Genomic DNA, 19,345 nt, shown 5'->3' with positions numbered 1-19,345 from the left:
TTTGCAAATCACATATCAAAGCATATAAAGAATTGAAACAACTCAATAGTAGAAAAATAAAACCAAACAGTTCTATTAAAAAATGGCTAGATGATCTAAGTAGATAATTTTTTAAAGAAGACATGCAGATGGCCAGTAGGAACTTGTGAATATGTTCAAAATCATTAGTTGTCAGAGAATGCAAATCAAAACCCCACTGAGATATCACCTGTTAGAATGATTATTATCCAAAAGACAAAAATAATAAGTGTTGGCAAAGATATGGAAACCTTCATTCACTATTGGTGGGAATGTAAATTGGTATAGCCACTATGGAAAACAAAACGGTGATTCCTCAAAAAAAAAAATAGAACTATCATATGATCCCACTTTTGGATATTTGTCCCAAGGATGTGAAAACACTAATGAAAATAGATATATGCACCCTCAGCGTTATTTACAATAGCAAACATATGAAAACAACCTGAATATCTGTTGATGGATGAATGGATAAAGAAGATATGGCATACATGCGCGCACACACACATACCCACCAGTGGCATACTACTCAGCCATGTAAAAGAAGGGAATCTCATCATTTGTGACAACAAATTTGGACCTTGAAGGTATTATACTAAGTGAATAAGTCAGAAAAAGACAACTACTGTTTTATTTCACTTATATGAGGGAAAAAACTGAGGAAGGAACAGAGCAAGACAAAAATAAATTCATAGATACAAAGAATAGCCTAGCGGTCACCAGGAAGAAAAGCATCTCTGCAGGGGATAAAATGAGTGTAGGTCAGTTGTATGGTGATGGATGGTAACTAGACTTATTATGGTGATTGTTTTAAACTAATACAAATATCAAATTATTATGTTGCATACTTGATATTAGTATAATGTAATGTATAAATTTTACCTCAATGTTTAAAAGGGGGAAGAACTGGCATTGCATAATATAAAGATGAATAGCAAAATTCATGTTTATTAACTTTTACAATTTTTTTAGTTAGAATTACATTAAATAGTAAATAATAGCAAATAGCAAGCAAATAAACAAGTCAGGAGGCTGTGGAAACAAAGCAATAGCTTTCTACTGGTAGTATCTTTAATAATGCTCCCACCCTGCTTTTTGAACAAGGAGCCCCACATTTTTGGTTTACACTAGACTCTGCTAATTATATAATCAGTCTTAATTAGCAACATACCTTATGAGTACATAGAGTTGGAGACTGAGGAAGACTCCAAAGCTGAATCTTAAGAGATTATTGGGAACAAGCTTGGAAAAGTGAGTTAAGGAAAATGGAGGAAGATGTTCCAGGCAGAGGGAATAAGGTGCACTAAGTCCTATAATCTAGAGAGAGCATGACTCCCGTAGGAAACTAGAAAATGTTTGGTTTATCTGAATCTTGAGTTGGAGCAGTAGGGTTGAGGGATCTGGCAAGAAATGAATCTGAACAATACAAGACAGGCAGGATCATGAAGGTGCTGGTACATGTTTCTTAGATGATGGGAAGCCAATGGAGGGTTCTAAACCAGAGTGTTATCAGAGAGGGTGCATTTTAGAAACATCTTTAGTACCAGATTTGATTTTAAGGGTCTCATGCACAGAGCTTTGCTGTTGCCCTTTGAGTCCTACATTGTCGAGGCTCCTGTCCTGACTTATCCTTTCACGCAAATGTTATGCTCCCAGTTGTCAAGCAGAGTACTGTACATGGGTTAGGAATCCCAGGAGAGGACTCTAAACATTTCTACCTATTGCATTCTTTAATCTGAGTCAGCAAGGAAAACACGACTCAGGTCAAGCAATGGGTGGAGAAATGCCTTCCTTACCTAGAGACAGCAAGGTCCGCTTCAATCATGGACATTAGTCCCCCTGAGCAAACGGGTCTCTCTCAACAACCAGATCAGGACAATTTGCCTGTGTGCACCCCTCTGTGCCACAGTGGGCGGAAACCTACACTTCCTCAGAAAGGACACATAAAGTGAAAAGTGAAGTGAAAGTGAAAGTTGCTCAGTTGTGTCCGACTCTTTGTGACACCATGCGTTATATAGTCCATGGAATTCTCCAGGCCAGAATACTGGAGTGGGTACCCCATGCAAGGTAATAAAAACAGCACAGGCTGTGTGGGTTCTTTAATGATTTAATAGGCCCAAGGCCTTTTCTTTGGTGGTTATATGGGAGTGGAGAACTCCTGGTGTGAGACTGCCTGTACCTACACTATCCTTCAAAGTGCAGTTCAAATGCCATCTACCTCTTGACTCTTTCAGGATCGTTCTAAAGCTATAAAGGAAATTCACTGGAGAAAATATAATCTTTCCAACAAGTAATGAAAGTGAACTATTGCATAAGCAATGATTACATAAGCAAAGGAAATAGGCTTTGATCCTTACCTTGTACCAAACATAAAATTAAATAAAATGGTTCTTAAATATGAACCCTAAAACTAAAAATTCTAAAAGAGGATATAGGAGAAATCTTCATGACCTTGAGTTAGGCAAAGATGACTTAGATATGACACTGAAATATGCTCCATGAAACAATTAACAAATTGTTTATCTAGTGTTTATCAATTATTGTTTATCAATTTATCAATAATTGTTTATCAATTAACAATTGTTTATCTAAATTAACAAATTAGATATTACTAAAACTAAACATTTTTAGTCTTCAAAAATCATTGTTAAGAGAATGGAAAGACAAGCCATAGACTGTAAGAAATATTTGCAAAGTATATGTCTGGTAAAGAACTTAAATTCAAATATATAAAGTTCTATAAAAATAAATAGCAAGAAAACCAAAAACCCGACTTTAAAATAATGAGCAAAAAACTTAAATATACAGTACGTGTTCATCTGACAAAGGTCCGTATAGTCAAAGCTCTGGTTTTTCCAGTAGTCATGTAAGGCTGTGAAAGCTGGACCATAAAGAAGGCTGAGTGCTGAAGAATTGATGCTTTTGAACACTGTGCTGCTAGAGAAGACTCTTGAGAGTCCCTTGGACTGCAAGGAGATCAAACCAGTCAGTCCTAAAGGAAATCAACCCCACGCTGGGAGGACTGAAGCTGAAGCTAAAGAGCCAAAATGCTTTGGCCACTTGATCTGAAGAGCTGTGGAAAAGACCCTGACATTGGGAAACATTGAAGGCAAAAAGAGAAGAGGGTGCCAGAGGATGAGATGTTTAGAGAGCATTACCGACTCAATGGACCTGAAGTTAAGCAAACTCTGGGAGATATTAGAGGACACAGGAGCCTGCATCTACAGTCCATGGGGTTGCGAAGAGTTGGACATGACTTAGTAACTGAGGAATGTATGTTCACCAAGGAAGATAGATGGATATCAAATAAACACCTGAAAGATACTCAACATAATTGTACTTTCAAGTACATTTATTAGTGTTTTTATTGAAGTATAGTTGATTTATAATGTGCTAATTTCTACTATAACAGCAAAGTGATTCAGTTATATATATATATATATATATATATACACATTCTTTTTTATATTTTTTCATTATAGTTTATCATAAGATGTTGAATATAGTTTTTTGTATAATTTTAATTAAAAAATTGAAAATAAAGATCTCAGTTAGATATAACTACCTATCTATTGGACTTACCTAATGGTTCAACAGCAAAGAATCTGCCTGCAATGCAGGAGACCTGGGTTTGATCTCTGGGGTGGGAAGATCCCCTGCAGAAGAAAATGGCAACCCACTCCAGTATTCTTGCCTGGAGAATCCCATGGACAGAGGAACCTGGCAGGCTATAGTACAAGGGGTTTCAAAGAGTTAGACACAGCTGAGCAACTAACACTTTCATTTTTCATTTTCATTTAGCAGGATGGCTAATACTTTAAAAACATATGAAGTGTTGGGAAGGATTTGGAAGAACTAAAACTCTTGTGTACAGATAGTGGGAATGTAAAATTCAACAACTACTTTGGAAGACAGTTTGGCAGTTTCTTAACATGTTAAACATACACTCACAATATGATCCAGTTATTCCACTGCAGGATTTACTCAAGAGAAAAGACAGCATATGACCCCACAGCACTGGTACACACATTTTTTTTCATATTTATTTGTAATGGCCAAAAGCTAGAAGCAATGCAAATATTCATCGCTAGGTGAATAGATAAACAACTTTGGTGTATCTGTACAGTGGAATACTACTCACCAGTGAAAAGGGAACGGGCCACTGATACGTGAAACAACATGGATGAGTTCTCAGAGTAATTATGCCGAGAGAAAGAAATTGGAAACTAAAGAATGCATAATGATCCCATTTATATACATCTCTTGAAAACACAAGCAAATTTGCAGTGACAGAAAGCAGATGGTGGCTGCCTGCAGACAGGGAGAAGGGAGATGGAAAAGAGTTCATGAGGAGTTGCCCAAAGGACAGATTACAAAGAAGCTTGAGAAAAATTGGGGTGTGTGAAAAATATATTCATTATCTTGATTGTGTTGATGGATTCACAATTGTCTGTGTATATCAAACTTTTCAAATTGTACACTTTAAACATATGCAAATTATTCTACATCAATTACATATCAGTAAAGCTTCAAAAAGTCATTCTGGACAGTTTTCCTGGCCAATAATGCATTCTTTTAATGGCTCTATATTATCCCACCATGATACACCACTTTTTGTTCATCACTTTCAGGCCATTTATAGTTTTGGTTTTGTTTGTTTGTTTAAACCACTTGAAAATTATGCTGTATTTAACACACTTGTTCACATGTATTTATTACTTAAATAGATATATTATTGCTTATTTATTATATGCTGCTGCTAAGTCACTTCAATTGTATCTGACTCTGTGTGACCCCATAGCTGGCAGCCCATAAGGCTCCTCTGTCCCTGGGATTCTCCAGTCAAGAATACTGGAGTGGGTTGCCATTTCCTTCTCCAATTTATTATATATTCTTATTTTATATAAATACTGCATGTTTATACAAGTTGCATTAGAAAAAATGATGTAGTTTAGAGAATGTGTATCTCTGCTTTGCACATATTTTACATGCAGTTTTTACTTTTAATGCCTATTACCAGAAAGGTTTCCAAAATGGTTTATAGCAATTCACTTTCCCACCAAAATGACAGTGCTTCAAATGAACTTATTTGCAAAACAGAAGTAGAGTCAAAGATGTGGAAAACAAACTTAAGTTATCAAGGGGACAACGAGGTAGGGAGGGATCAGTTGTGAGTCTGGGACTTACATATACACACTGCTGTATATAAACTAGATCACTAATAAGAACCTACTACATAGCACTGGGACTCTGCTCAGTTCTCTGTAACGGCCTATACTCGAAAAGAATCTAAAGAGTGGATACATGTATACACTTCACTATGCAACAAGAAGTAACACCACCTTGTAAATCAACTGTTCTCCAGTACTGATTATTTTTTTTTTTAAAGCACTGAATTTAATCACTCTTAATCATTTTGCCAGTGTGTAACATCAAAACCATTATCTCATTATTTGTTAAGGTGGCATTTCTCTGTAATTCAGAAAGGTTTCACACATTTATTGGTCCTTTCCCTCCTACTTCACTGATTGTTTCTATTCCTTTAACAAAACAAGAGTGCTGTGTTTCAGAGGGTCTTAAGAAATACTGGTTGAATGAATAAATAAAGATGTCGCATAATTAGAATTTTATTTATCAATTGATAGGAGCTCTTTGTATACTGGGCTGTTATAATTTTCCTCCTATCTGTATTGTTTTCCGTTTCTTATTTGTCTTTTGATCTTGTTTATGCAATTTATTTAAGCCCACAAGAGAGCTTTTGGTACATAATGAGTGCAAAGTTGATAAAATCTGTAAAACACCCCATAAATCTCCGCATGTCCGGTGATCTTGTTGCTGCCCCATCTCTAATCACAAACAATGTGTCTGTTACTGTGTCTCCAGGATAGTTTAATGACTCTAGAACAAGGCCTCTCATATCACCTGCAGACCTTATTTTACTAAATCAGGAAGCAAGACACAAGCAGAAGAAGAGCCTTTCCAGTCCTACAGACAGACTGGAAATAAGAAAGTGACTGTTAGCCAAAATGAGGGGAGGGCATATCTTTTAGGATATTTACAATGAGTAGTTAAAGAGCATAAACCTGATATATCCTAAAGATAAATTTGGACTTCCCAGGTGGCGCTAGTGGTAAAGAACCACTTGCCAGTGCTGGAGACGTAAGAGACATGGGTTTGCTCCCTGCGTCAGGAAGATCCCCTGGAGAAGGAATTGGCAACTCACTCCAGTATTTTTGCCTGAAGACTCCTATGGACAGAGGAGCCAGGAAGGCTGCAGTCCCCAGGGTCGCAAAGAGTCAGACATGACTGAAGTGACTTATCACAGTACAAAGATGAGTTTGGTTTCTCTATATATAATTAAGTAGTTCATATTTTTTCACTGATAATTTAATTTCACTTATATGGTGTTCTGTTGTCAAAAGAACTTAAAAAAAAAAAAAAGGTAAACTCAAATATTGACATTTAAGATTGCTACTAACTGAATTGTCCAGAATCCTGACTCACTTTGAGTTGAGATTTATAAAGCAACAGTGCTGGGCATAGTAAATGCTGGTTGAAGGAATGACTAGAAGAATCTCGGAAATTAGAATTTTAGAAATGCAAGGAAACTTTATGCAGTCTGATTGCCTCATTTTCAAATGAAGAATGAGGTCAAGGAGAGTGGGCGACTTGCTGGGTTCAGCCAGTGAGTTTGGGTAGGGTCAGGATGGAGAGATGCTCTGCTTTAGGACACCCTACCTAACACCCTTAGTTAATTCAATACTTAATGAAACATACCCACTCCTGGGCATATATCCGGACAAAACCAGACTTTAAAAAGATTCATGCACTTCAGTGTTCACTGCAGCACTATTTACAATAGCCAGGACATGGAAGCGACCTGAAGGTCCATCAGCAGAGGAATGGATAAAGAAGATGGGGTACATGTATCCAATGGAATATTGTGCCTCTGCTTGCTCAGTGGTGTCCAGGTATTTGTGACCCCATGGATTGTGGACCACCAGGCTCCTCTGTCCATGGCGTTTCTCAGGCAAGAATACTGGAGTGGGTTGCCCCTTCCTCCTCCAGGGGATCTTCCCGACCCAGGGATTGAATTTACATCTCCTGTTGCTCCTGAGTTAGCAGGTGGATTCTTTACCACTTGTGCCACCTTGGAAGCCTTCAGTGTAATATTACTCAGCCATAAAAAAGAACAAAGTAATGCCACTTGCAGCAATGTGGATGGACCTGGAGATTATCACACTGAGTGAAGTGAGTCAGACAGAGGAAGACAAGTACGACATCACTTACATAAAGAGCCTATTTATAAAACAGAAATAAAGTGACAGATGGAGAAAATAAACATGATTCTTGAAGGATAAATGGGGGGCATAAATGGGGATATTGGAATTGACATACATATAATTCTATATATAAAAGAGATAACTAATAAGAACCCACAGTATACCGCAGGGAACTCTACTCAATATGCTACAATGACCTAAATGGAAACAGACTCTAAGAAAGCAGTGGATATGTGTATATATATAACTGATTCACTTTGGTGTACACATGAAACTAACACAACATACATCAACTATGCTTCCTCCATGAAAAATAGAGTTAAAAAGCCCAAACAACAACAACAAAAAACCCTTAACCACTTGCCTCTAACCAAGCATTGGACAAATGGGTGGAGAAGCTTGGTTTTCCTTTGTGTTTAATGGGATGAACATCCCCCCGCTTTTGTAGTTGATTCTTTGTTAATTAGAGTGTGCTCTTGCTTGTTCCCAGTAGCTCACCTCAGCAGAAAAGGAAGGCTGGGCTGAGGGATGCTAAGACACTGGTCCAATCACTTAGGACCAGAGTTGGGTCTTGAGTGTCCACTTTTGATTCTTACACTGTTTGTAGAAGGCAGCCTCAGGATGAAGACACTAAGAAAAATGTGACATAACTACTTTCTTATTTTGAGGTGTACTAGTTGTTACCATGTTTTATGAGTTAAATAGACCTCTGCCATAGATATGACTATGTTATCACAATGTTCACCTCAGATAACATGGTCAGATGTCGTTCATGATATGAAGCTCAGTAGTGACATACACCCAACTTGAACATTGACCTGAAATCATTTCTGAGCCAATAAGACTTTTAACCATCTTATAAAATATATGTGCTCCCCATTCCTGGCACGTCTTGGATGCCTCATCCATCTTGCCAACTTCATGAGCAAAGCAGTCATGGACTTCCTTTCCCCCATGGCCTTCAGAACCCCCAGAAACTTAGAATTCCTTGTGAGAAGAGGCAGCTGTAGGGACATTCTATTTGAATTCTTTCAACATAAGCAATTTAAGTCACTTCCTTTTTACTTTGTTTTAGTTCATTTTAATAATAATACATTTGCATGCATCAAAGACATTCAAAAGTAAATAAGAGAAAGTATGTAGGGAAAAATTTTCCTTATATCTTTGTCCTTGTCAACTAGTCCTCCTTGTAGGCAGATTAGGTTTTGGGTACATTCTTCCAGAGTTATTTTATACCTAATCAAGTGTATAGGTGTATATTTGTGTTCATAGATGTATACTTATATTTATTCACCTTTTCAAAAATGATTTCATTCTATACACAACATTCTGTACTTTGAGTTTTTCACTTTGTAGTATAGCCTGGAACTTTTTCCGTATAAGTATGTAACATAGTTCTTTATTCTTTCTATAGCTGCAGAGCATTCCATGGTGTGGATATAGCATAATTTGTTTAACCAGTCTTCTACTAATAAACACAAAGATATTCTTTTCTATGCTTGTTATTGCAGAAAAAGTTGAAATAATGCTGTACCTTGATTATTTTATTAACCTGTGAAAGTACATTTGAGTTGGATAAATTTCAAGCAGTGGAATTTCTGGGTCATGGCATAAAATACACTTATTTTGATGAACACTGCCAAATTTCTCTGCATATGAATGTCAGAACTACATAGAATCTTCTTGTTTTCTTATGACCCTGTGAATCTAAATATATGTGCTTTGTTGTTTTGGGTTAGGAAGTGAACTTTTTATCAAGTAAACGAAGAGAAATAGAGTAAAGCATGTGTGCTTAGTCACTTAGTCGTGTTGTGTCTTTGGGACCCAAGGATATAGCCCGCCAGGCTGCTCTGTCCATGGAATTCTCCAGGCAAGAATACTGGCGTGGGTAGCCATTTCCTTCTCCAAAGGAACTTCCAACCAATCTGAGCTTCCAGGAAGCCCAATAGAGTAATGCCAGTAGCAAATATAATATTTCTATGACATTAATATGCGCCAGGCATTGGCTCTAAGAGCTTTACATTGATCAATGGGTGAATATTTTCTCCACTACCTCCTTCATTTCTCCAAACAAGAATTCTGCACATTCAGCTGAAAATATTTTCTAGTAATTATATAATAAAACATAAAAATTGAGAAGAGTTTTTCTTTCAACTTTTTAATCTTCAAATCTTTTCTCTCGTGATTGTTGGAAAGAATACCAATTTCTTCCTAATTTATGGCCTGCTTCCCACTTCATTTTGGCCATCTTTTCCCTTTCCTTCCTCCTAACCTTCCTCCCACATGCAGACTTCTCTGCACACCACCCCAGCACATCGCTGTGTGGAGGGACAGGTCCTGATAGAATCTCGTGGGTAGTTTCTTATTTCCATGTAAACCATGTAACTGACCTGCCTCTTGAGAAACCTGTATGCAGGTCAGGAAGCAACAGTTAGAACTGGACATGGAACAACAGACTGGTTCCAAATAGGGAAAGGAGTACGTCAAGGCTGTATATTGTCACCCTGCTTATTTAACTTATATGTAGAGTACATCATGAGAAATGCTGGGCTGGAGGAAGCACAAACTAGAATCAAGATTGCTGGGAGAAATATCAATAACCTCAGATATGCAGATGACACCACCCTTATGGCAGAAAGTGAAGAGGAACTAAAAAGCCTCTTGATGAAAGTGAAAGAGGAGAGTGAAAAAGTTGGCTTAAAGCTCAACATTCAGAAAACTAAGATCATGGCATCTGGTCCCATCACTTCATGGGAAATAGATGGGGAAACAGTGGAAGCAGTGACAGATTTTTTTTGGGGGGGCTCCAAAATCACTGTAGATGGTGATTGCAGCCATGAAATTAAAAGATGCTTACTCCTTGGAAGAAAAGTTATGACCAACCTAGATAGCATATTGAAAAGCAGAGACATTGCTTTGTCAACAAAGGTCCATCTAGTCAGGGCTATTGTTTTTCCAGTGGTCATGTATGGATGTGAGAGTTGGACTATAAAGAAAGCTGAGCACTGAAGAATAGTTGCTTTTGAACTGTGGTGTTGGAGAAGACTCTTGAGAGTCCCTTGGACTGTGAGGAGATCCAACCAGTCCATCCAAAAGGAGATCAGTCCTGGGTGTTCATTGGAAGGACTGATGTTGAAGCTGAAACTCCAATACTTTTGCCACATGATGCAAAGAGCTGACTCATTTGAAAAGACCCTGATGCTGGGAAAGATTGAGGGCAGGAGGAGAAGGGGATGACAGAGAATGAGTTGGTTGGATGGCATCACCGACTCGATGGACATGGGTTTGGGTGAACTCCGGGAGTTGGTGATGGACAGGAAGGCCTGGCGTGCTGTGGTTCATGGGGTCGCAAAGAGTCGGACACGACTGAGCGACTGGACTGAACTGAACTGAAGCCATGTAATGGGCTGTCCCTCTCTTAGAACGGACAGTGGCTATTTTCTTTGTCCTCTTTAGTTTATCCAGCATTTCTTTTTTACTCACCAAGAATGAGTCATTTTCCAATATCTTAATTTTCATTTTCTTTGATTGCCAGCACATTTCATTGACTGTCCGTTTACAGCTTGTTTTCTCCATCAAACAGGGCTCGGATTTTTCAGCGGTTTACTCTGCGGGACAAGCGGCAGCAAACAAGAGTAGGAGGCTCTCCACAGAGCCCGCCAGGTTCTGGGCGCTGAGCTAAGGGCTTCCACACGGCTCGTGGGGTGCTAAGCTTATGTGCCTTCTCCCGTCCCTTGCAACAGGCAACTCTCCCCAGGCACTGCTTCGTTCTGAGACCTGGCTGAGGCATGCGTGTGGCTTTCAGGGTGTCTCCCACGGATAAGGCTATGGGTAGAATAAGGCTGAACCAGTGACATTCAGGGGGTGGAAAGGGCCAGAAAGGTGAATGCCTCTCCATGATCTCATTTGGGGACGGCTGTGAAGTCCACACACCCCAGCTCTTCTTTGGCAGCACTCCCATAGAAACCCCGTGACAGTCCCTTGTGTCCAGAGAATGCTGGCTGGGCCACGTGCTGGGTCTTCTCACCTTTTGTGGGAGAGCCAAGATAGCAGGAGTCATGCTGCATTTTGTCAAATATTATTTCATTTTTCCTTTTACCCTCATTGTTCCTCATTGTTGCCAACTTAGGCTTGTCGCAGCCATATGAACCATCCTTACTGTAAAGTTTGCCTCTGGATCTTCTTTGCAGGGGACCCCAGCTCAGATCTGTACATCAACTTATTTAGTCCTCACAGAAACTCTACTAGGTAGATACCATTCTTCCCCACTTCAGAGAAGGTGAAACTAAGACACAGGGGCTTCACTGACTTATCCAAGGTCACAGAGTTACTTTGTGCAGCACTGGATTTCAGTACACCCTACCTCCAGTCCTGATGCTCTTAGCCACTGCTCTCAGCTGCTTCCCAGTATAAAGCCTCTTGGAGCTGAGACATGGAGCAACCCCTAGGCTCTGCTAGGGGGTTGCTAGTCACTCACTAGCTAAGTGACTTGTTCCTGAGCAACTTCTTGCCATCATAGGATTTGAATTTGAACTTCAGCAAAATGATCATTTGTTATATGTCATGGACCTTAGGAGGACCTTTGAAACTGAATTCCCAGGGCTTGTTGTGAGTATGGAATGCGCCACGTACATTTTTCTGAAAATGTGGCACATACATGCAACCCATATGCTAATCATATTTTCTGGTCTAAGCCTGATATATGTGGCAACTCAGTTCTTCTTCCATGCTGGATGACAAGTGACCCCGGAAATCTGAGACACACAGTTAAAACACATAAACATTATACAGCTAAAGCTAGTGGACATGGGGGGAAAGATTGGGAAGGAATTTTTTTATATAGAACTTTCTGTTAGGATAACATAATCCGTCCTTCCACATTTGACCTTCAACTCCCAGGAAACCTGGACTTAACTGCTTTGATTCACTCTCATAATAAGGTGACCAAGTCAGGCTGACTTCATGAGTCCTGTCCTTGAGTGCTGATGGAGAATGCTATAGAAGAGTTAGAAGGCCACGACCAGGCAGCTCAGAGATAAAGAACCTGCCTGCCAATGCAGGAGACACAGGAGACAAGGGTTTGACCCCTGGGTTGGGAAGACCCCCTGGAGGAGGGCGTGGCGACCCACTCCAGTATTTTTCCCTGGAGAATCCCATGGACAGAGGAGCCTGGTGGGCTATAGTTCATGGGGTCGCAAAGAGTCAGACATGATCGAGGGACGGAGCACACCCACCTGCACTCTAGAAGAGGCCACTGGAAAAGAATCAGAGACAGCATGATCGATGGTTTAAACATCAGAAGCCTCTCTGCAGAATAGACAGAACATTAAACATCATACCTCTTGGGGTTTGGTGCAGATGTTTTGAGGTAAATATAGTTTGCATTGTTTCTATCCCTGTCAAAAATCAAGCTCTTTGAGACCAATCTCTGAAACCCTGTCCTGTGATTAAATGAGGAGACTCTGGAGAAGCTTCAAGTGTTACTGAGCAGACTGTAATTAGGGCATGTCAGAGCTGTGTCATGACCCTGAAAGACCAGTTTCTGGTGTCAAAGTTCAAAATGACTGTCTTGTTCCAGAACCACATATCTTAAACAAAAGAAAGGGACATTAAAGTGGAGCCCAGCTAGAGATGGTCTTGACTCCATAGCTTGGCCCTCACCAACCACTGAGGAGGGCAGAGCGTGTCTGATGTGTGTCTGGAGTTTGTTGGGTATGAGAGGGGCGTTAGCCATTGGCTCTCCAAGCGTAACATTATGTGGGCTTGTGTGTCACTCACTGGCCACCTAGAAACAGGTGTGGGCTTTGTAAAGCTAGTGGCTCTCCTTAACATCCAAATTCCTTCCAGGCTCTGTGGGCTTGCCAGAGCTATTATTTCTCATTTGTTCAGTTTTCATCTTTTTGAGATAATATAGCAATGCATAAGACCACAGCTGTGCCCCTCATCAAATCCGTTCCTATTTAGACTTGGTTTTTGTCCGATGAAGAGAAATTTACCATAAAACACAATGTCTTCTGGGTATGACTGGCTGAGCCAAATAGGATGGGGATATTACCTGCCTTTTAAAGAAACTTAAATTCTGAAAGGCCAGTTTGCAAAGCTCACATATTTTGTCACTGATACCAAGCTGGGAAAGAAGCTAAAATATTTTGATCAGTGGGTATGGGCCTTTGTGGCAGATGGTCTCTTCAGCAGTATTCCATTTGGGGGGTCAGTGGGGGAGAGAGGAAGATATCCAAATAGAATATATAAAGTCAAGGAGATGCAAACTTGGCCTCATTTTACAAGATTTTGTGCCAAACCATGCAACACCCGTGTGTCTCCAGTCCGGCGGGTAGATGTTCCCTGTCTGAGCGATGTGACAAGGATGACAGTTCATTTAAATAGTCTGCTGGGAGGATTTGCTGGGGTGGGAACTCAGGGGTCAGGGAGCTTGGACAGGATGGGAAAATGTGTATGCTTGTACCATGGGGCATGACAGGGAGGGATGCTTGGAGTTCTGCTTGCACAAACCATTGGTAGGAAGAACGTTGTCAGAGGCATGTGTTTAAGTAAAAAGCTTTGAGAGATGCAGTGAAGAAAAGAGCTGAATCATTTTAGGTGACTTTGCAAAGGACTTGAAACCCCCAGCACAACTCCTCATCCCAGGACCTGGATGCTGCCGGCTGACCGCAGGCTGGCAGGGGTCCAGAGACTGAGTTTGCCCGGCAGATTTGGCCCCACCCCTACTCTCACCAAATAAGCATAATGATGATGCAAATGCACTCAGAAAAAGCATGGGACATTACAAGCTACCACGCAGGACCCAGGCTCTTAGAGGTCATGGGACTCTGCCAATTCCATCTCACTCAGTTTTCTGTCTTGATATTATGTATTGATTTACCTGGAAACTGAAGCTTTTGTGTGAAAACTCTTAGGCAGAGCAAGAAAATCATTTGGGGGGGAGGGAACTATTTTTCCCAAAGGCCCAGTGAGTACAGAAGTCAACAGAGGGAAGACCAGAGAATGAGCTCAGCGTCCATTATAATGGCTTACCGTTGCCCACTGAGCCCCGGGTTGAAGATATCTCTCCTGGTTGGCTTTAGTCCTCGGTGGGTTTGTGCTTGGACTAACTTTTGCTGTCTCAGAGAGCAGAGGCCGTTTTGAGGACCCTCACAAGGGCAGCTGGTGAGCCGTCACACGCCAGTGCCTGACTGATGCCCCTCCGGCAGGGGTGAGCTCCGGAGATCGCATTGCTGGGCAATAGCTGTGTGTTAAAACTTGTTCCACTCTCAGGGGAAGAGAGGAGAGGAAGTTGGCCCCGGGGAGCACATTGCTTATAACTTATATAAATTGTGTGATTTGATTCTTTTTCTCTTGCCATAAAAAGAGCAACTGAAGAGTCAAGGTAATTACTCAAACTAGCAGTTTAAGACAGGGGACCCCAAACTGCAGAATCTACTGCCTGATTATATGAGGTGGAGCTGATGTAATAATGATAGAAATAAAGTGCACGATAAATGTAATTAATGGACTTGAATCATCCTCAAACTACCCTCCCCCATCCATGGAAAAACTTGTCTTCCACAAAACAGATCTCTGTAGCCAAAGAGTTGGGGCCCATTTAGGTTTAGGACACCTGGTCTCCGGTGCCTTCCCTTAACTAGCCATAACAAGTGGCAGCAAAAGGAGTCAGAAGATGATTTTCTTTCTTTGAGGCACTCGTAGATATACATGATAACATAGAGCATACTACAGTTTACAAAGTGCTTCCCGTCACGTTTAGATTTTATCTTTGCAATAACAAGGATGGGTGCCTCTAGTCTACAGATATGGAAAATGAGTTTAAAAAGGTCAAGTGATTTGCACAAAGCAAGACAACTCATTAATAGAGAGCTGGGACAAAAAGGCACAAACTTGGGATTTCTGACACAAAGCCTGGCATTCCTATTCCTTTTACATAAATGCCTCACTTTTGGAGAGCGAGTGCTAAGTGAATACATCACGGTGAAACCTGTAGGTCTTTGGGGAACTTTTAAAATGGAAATAGCCTAGTACAAAATGAGGCTAATTTTCCCTCTTTGCAGGAGAGATTCGCTCCTGAAAAGCTGTAGCAGCAGCCAGGATGAGTCTGATGAGTCTGATCAGAACAGGAAAGGTACTTTCAGCTCCCCCACCCCATCTCCTCCTGCCCTCAGCTCCTCCCCACCAACACCCAGCCCACCTTCTGGAGTAGAGAGAGGACTGGATTTTTTTGTTGTTGTGCAGTTTTTGAATATCTCTGGCACATGTTGCAGATTGACTTTCAACCCTTGCTGTGGTTGTGTAGTTTAGGTCCTGGGCAGGAGGTAAGACTGGAACTTTGAGTTTCTCGTGTGCTTCCTGAAATTTCCAACAGCAACTGGTAGAAAACTGAAAGGGTGGGTATAAGATGTTCAGTTCTTTCCTATTTTTACTCTCAACTTTTTATATAACTTCAGACATACAGAAAAGTTACCCACATGATATATAGAATTGTAATATATAACTCACCCAATTATTAACATTTTCTTTTCCTTCTCTTTCTTTTTTTCTATAAATATACAGATATATCTATATCAGTTAATATATTTATCTATTTAAATGCATAATTTTTCTGAATTTCATCAGAGTTGCTGATATAGTACCTTTCATCTCTAAATGCTTCACTGTGTGATTCCTAAAAGTCGGGACATTCTCTTATGTAACCAAAATGTAAATCGTAAGCTTAGGAATTTACCATGGTTATAATAATGCTACTTATAGACCTTCTTAACTTTGGCCAGTTGTCCCAGTATTATTATGTGTAACGAAAGAAGCTATTAGATTATGCTTTGCATTCAGGAGTCACATCTCTCTAGTTGCCTTTGATCTGGACATTTCTCAGTCTTTCTTTCACTCTGATGGGTTTCACACTTTTGAAGATGACAAGTCCATTATTTTGTAGACTGTCTTTCAATTCAGGCTTGTCTGCTGGTTCATTCTGGTTGCATTCTAGAAGTGAAGAAAAAAAATGTCAATAATAAAAGCACAAATAAATATCCCAGGTTAAAAAGATTGTTTCTTTTCTCTTTTTTCCTCCCATTCTACTGTTTTCCACCACTTAGTATCAGTTTTCTTTAGACCAAGAACACTATATTTAAGCGCTCATTTTTAAACTGATTAACATCTATTAATCCCACTTCATTGCTCCTTTTGTGGGAGGTATGATGACTTTTTAAAATTGTACTTTATTTATTTATTTACATATACACGTATCTGTTCTTTTTCAAGACCTTTTCCCATTTGAGTTGTTACATAACATTGAGCAGAGTTCCATGTACTGTACAGTAGGTCCTTGTTGGTTATCCATTTTAAATATAGCAGTATTTACATGTCCACCCCAAACTCCCTAACTATCCCTTTCCCCCTTCTCCCATTTGTTCTTTCTTTCTGTAAGTACATTTCTGTTTTTTAAATGCTCATTTGAATAATTTTTAGATATTCTGCATGTGAGCTCTTTTAAAAACTTCTCACCATTCTCTCCTTTTTTGAAGCATACTGTGTTTGCTGCTTTGTCTTCTTTCTCACTGGTTTCTCACACATCTCCAAGAAGTCATACGTGTGTCCGGTGTCCCTAGATGTAGAAACCATATACCTTTCATTATGGACTTCCCTAAGTCCCTTTTCTTCCATGCTTAAAACACTCTTTTGTTTCGGGTGATTGCTTCTCATTTGGTTAGTGAAGTGACACTCGGGACAGGAACCCATGTGGTGTTTAGCAAAGTGTGTAAGCATGACAAGATCTCTTGAAAATGAGTTCGGAAAGTCTGAGAGGCATTAGCAGAGCCGGGCAGGGTGGGCTGGACGAAAGATGCAGTGTGAAACAAGTAGGCTGTCGTCATTTTGAAGTGAAGCACTTTCTGTTTCTTTTTAATGCTGAGTTGAAGGGGGCTAGAGGGGAATTGCAGAGAAGGCAATGGCAGCCCACTCCAGTACTCTTGCCTGGAAAATCCCATGGATGGAGGAGCCTGGTAGGCTGCAGTCCATGGGGTCACGAAGAGTCAGACATGACTGAGAAACTTCACTTTCACTTTCATGCACTGGAGAAGGAAATGGCAACCCACTCCAGTGTTCTTGCCTGGAGAATCCCAGGGACGGGGGAGCCTGGTGGGCATCTGTCTATGGGGTCACACAGAGTCGGACACGACTGAAGCGACTAAGCAGCAGCAGAGAGGACTTGGGAGCAACTTCCTGGGTGTTTTCCATGTCTCCTTTCCTTCTACAAGCTCATCATACTCACCCCATCACACAGCAGAGTTAATACAAAGGAGGGAGAGGAACTATCAGGAGGATGTTCTGAAATTACTGGAGAAAGAGCAACTCCCATCTGGAGACTAGGAAAAAATAGAATACAAATATATCCATTCTGTTCTTACTATTTTATTGTGGGATGCTGGTCAGGGACAGTTCCAAAAGAGAGCGAGGTTGTGGAAGTAACAATTTGCTGTAGAAAGAAAGGGAACTGTGGAAAAAATACAGTAGTTAAAAATGAAGTGTGTATTTCCTATGCCTCCACAGATTTGTAAAAGCTTCCAAGTGGTGTCATGCAGAGTGAATTTTGTGGGTTGTCTCTGATTCATGCCAGTCCTCCTGGGTACATACTCCTGAAGATGATGTATCAGAAGGCAGGTCAACGTGACTTAGGTTGATTAAAGGGCTATTATCTAAAGGCTCTCATAACTATTTCTATTGAGCCCAAGTTTTACTCCTTCCTTTGTATTTCTAATTCAAAATTTAGGCTCAGTGATTTGGAAGGAAACACAAGAAGTGGCTGATGGAGACCCTGCAAAAATGCAGAATACCTTTATTTATGTACCTGAGTTCTTCATACTAGATGTGTTTGTCTGGCACATAAGCCAGAGAGCAAACACATAACTTGATGATGTTAAAGTATTCAGCTCTTAAATGCCTAAGACATAGAACCAAATTGTGGTTGCAAAAAGAAAAAACTGAAAATACTTTACATGAATGAAAATGTTATTTGCTGGGGCCATGCCTGGAGGCCAGTGGTTAAGACTTTGCCTTCCAAGGCACAGGGAGTAGGTTCCCTCCTTGGTTGCGGAGCTAGGATCCCACACACCTCATGGCCAAAAAACTAAAGCATAATACAGAAGCAATAGTGTAAGAAATTCAATAAAAAATGTAAAACGGTCTACATAAAAAAATCCTTTTAAAAATGTTATTTGCTCTCTTACTCTATAATAAACTCTTTCTCTTTTTATCCTCCACCCTCCATGTGTTTATACTTATCTTTATCAGTTTTAGTGCAGGGTCATATGAAACATTCAAAGTTTTAATGTTTTCACATGCTTAAGAATTCAATTCAATTCATACTGACTTAGCCTCTAGCCTCTAGTCTTGCCTAAGACAGGTTTCCCAGGTGGCCCATTGGTAAAGAATCCACCTGTCAATGCAGGAGATGTAGGAGACGTGGCTTTGATCCCTGGGGCAGGAAGATCCCCTGGAGGAGGAAATGGCAACCCACTCCAGTATTCTTACCTGGAGAATTCTATGGACAGAGGAGCCTGGCGGGTTATAGTCCATGGGGTCGCAGAGAGTCAGACACGACTGAGCATGCATATACACATGCCTAAGACACTGGGCCAGGTGTGATGAGACCTCCAATAAAAATGAAAACCTAGCCTCAGCTCTAAGAGTGTCCTCTTTCAGTATAGGGAGAGCAAGCTAGAGATCTTGGAAATGAGCAAACGTAACAAAGTAAGAAAACTCAGAGGAAGTCAGCATGACTTCCTCATGTTCAAAGGCAAAGTTCTGGGAGAAAATGCTTCCAGGTCTTCCCAAGTCCTGCTTCTCCTGGAACGCTCTACACTCGCAGCCCGTCTTTCCGTCTGCAGAAGAGAAGAGAGATGAGGAGGTTTTACTGATGAAACAGGACATGGGAGCCAAGATTTCTAGAACTAGGAAATCTAAGGCAAATTGGGCAGCTCCAACCTGGCAGTCCGCAGCAGCGCTGCCTGGCGTACAGACGCTCAGGCATCCGGGCC

The 19,345-nt window shown here is 40.5% G+C and overlaps 1 long non-coding RNA gene across 1 annotated transcript in view; it reads left to right on the top strand.

Annotated features, from left to right (window-relative positions):
- LOC110144850 (uncharacterized) overlaps window positions 1-19,345 on the top strand; it is a 242,461-nt gene that overhangs the window by 207,891 nt on the left and 15,225 nt on the right. The window lies entirely within an intron of this gene.

This window comes from Odocoileus virginianus, chromosome 12 (assembly GCF_023699985.2).
Source record: "Odocoileus virginianus isolate 20LAN1187 ecotype Illinois chromosome 12, Ovbor_1.2, whole genome shotgun sequence".
Taxonomy (NCBI): Eukaryota; Metazoa; Chordata; class Mammalia; order Artiodactyla; family Cervidae; genus Odocoileus; species Odocoileus virginianus.
The sequence above is the reverse complement of the archived record's forward strand: the minus strand, read 5'-3'. Positions and strand labels throughout refer to the sequence as shown.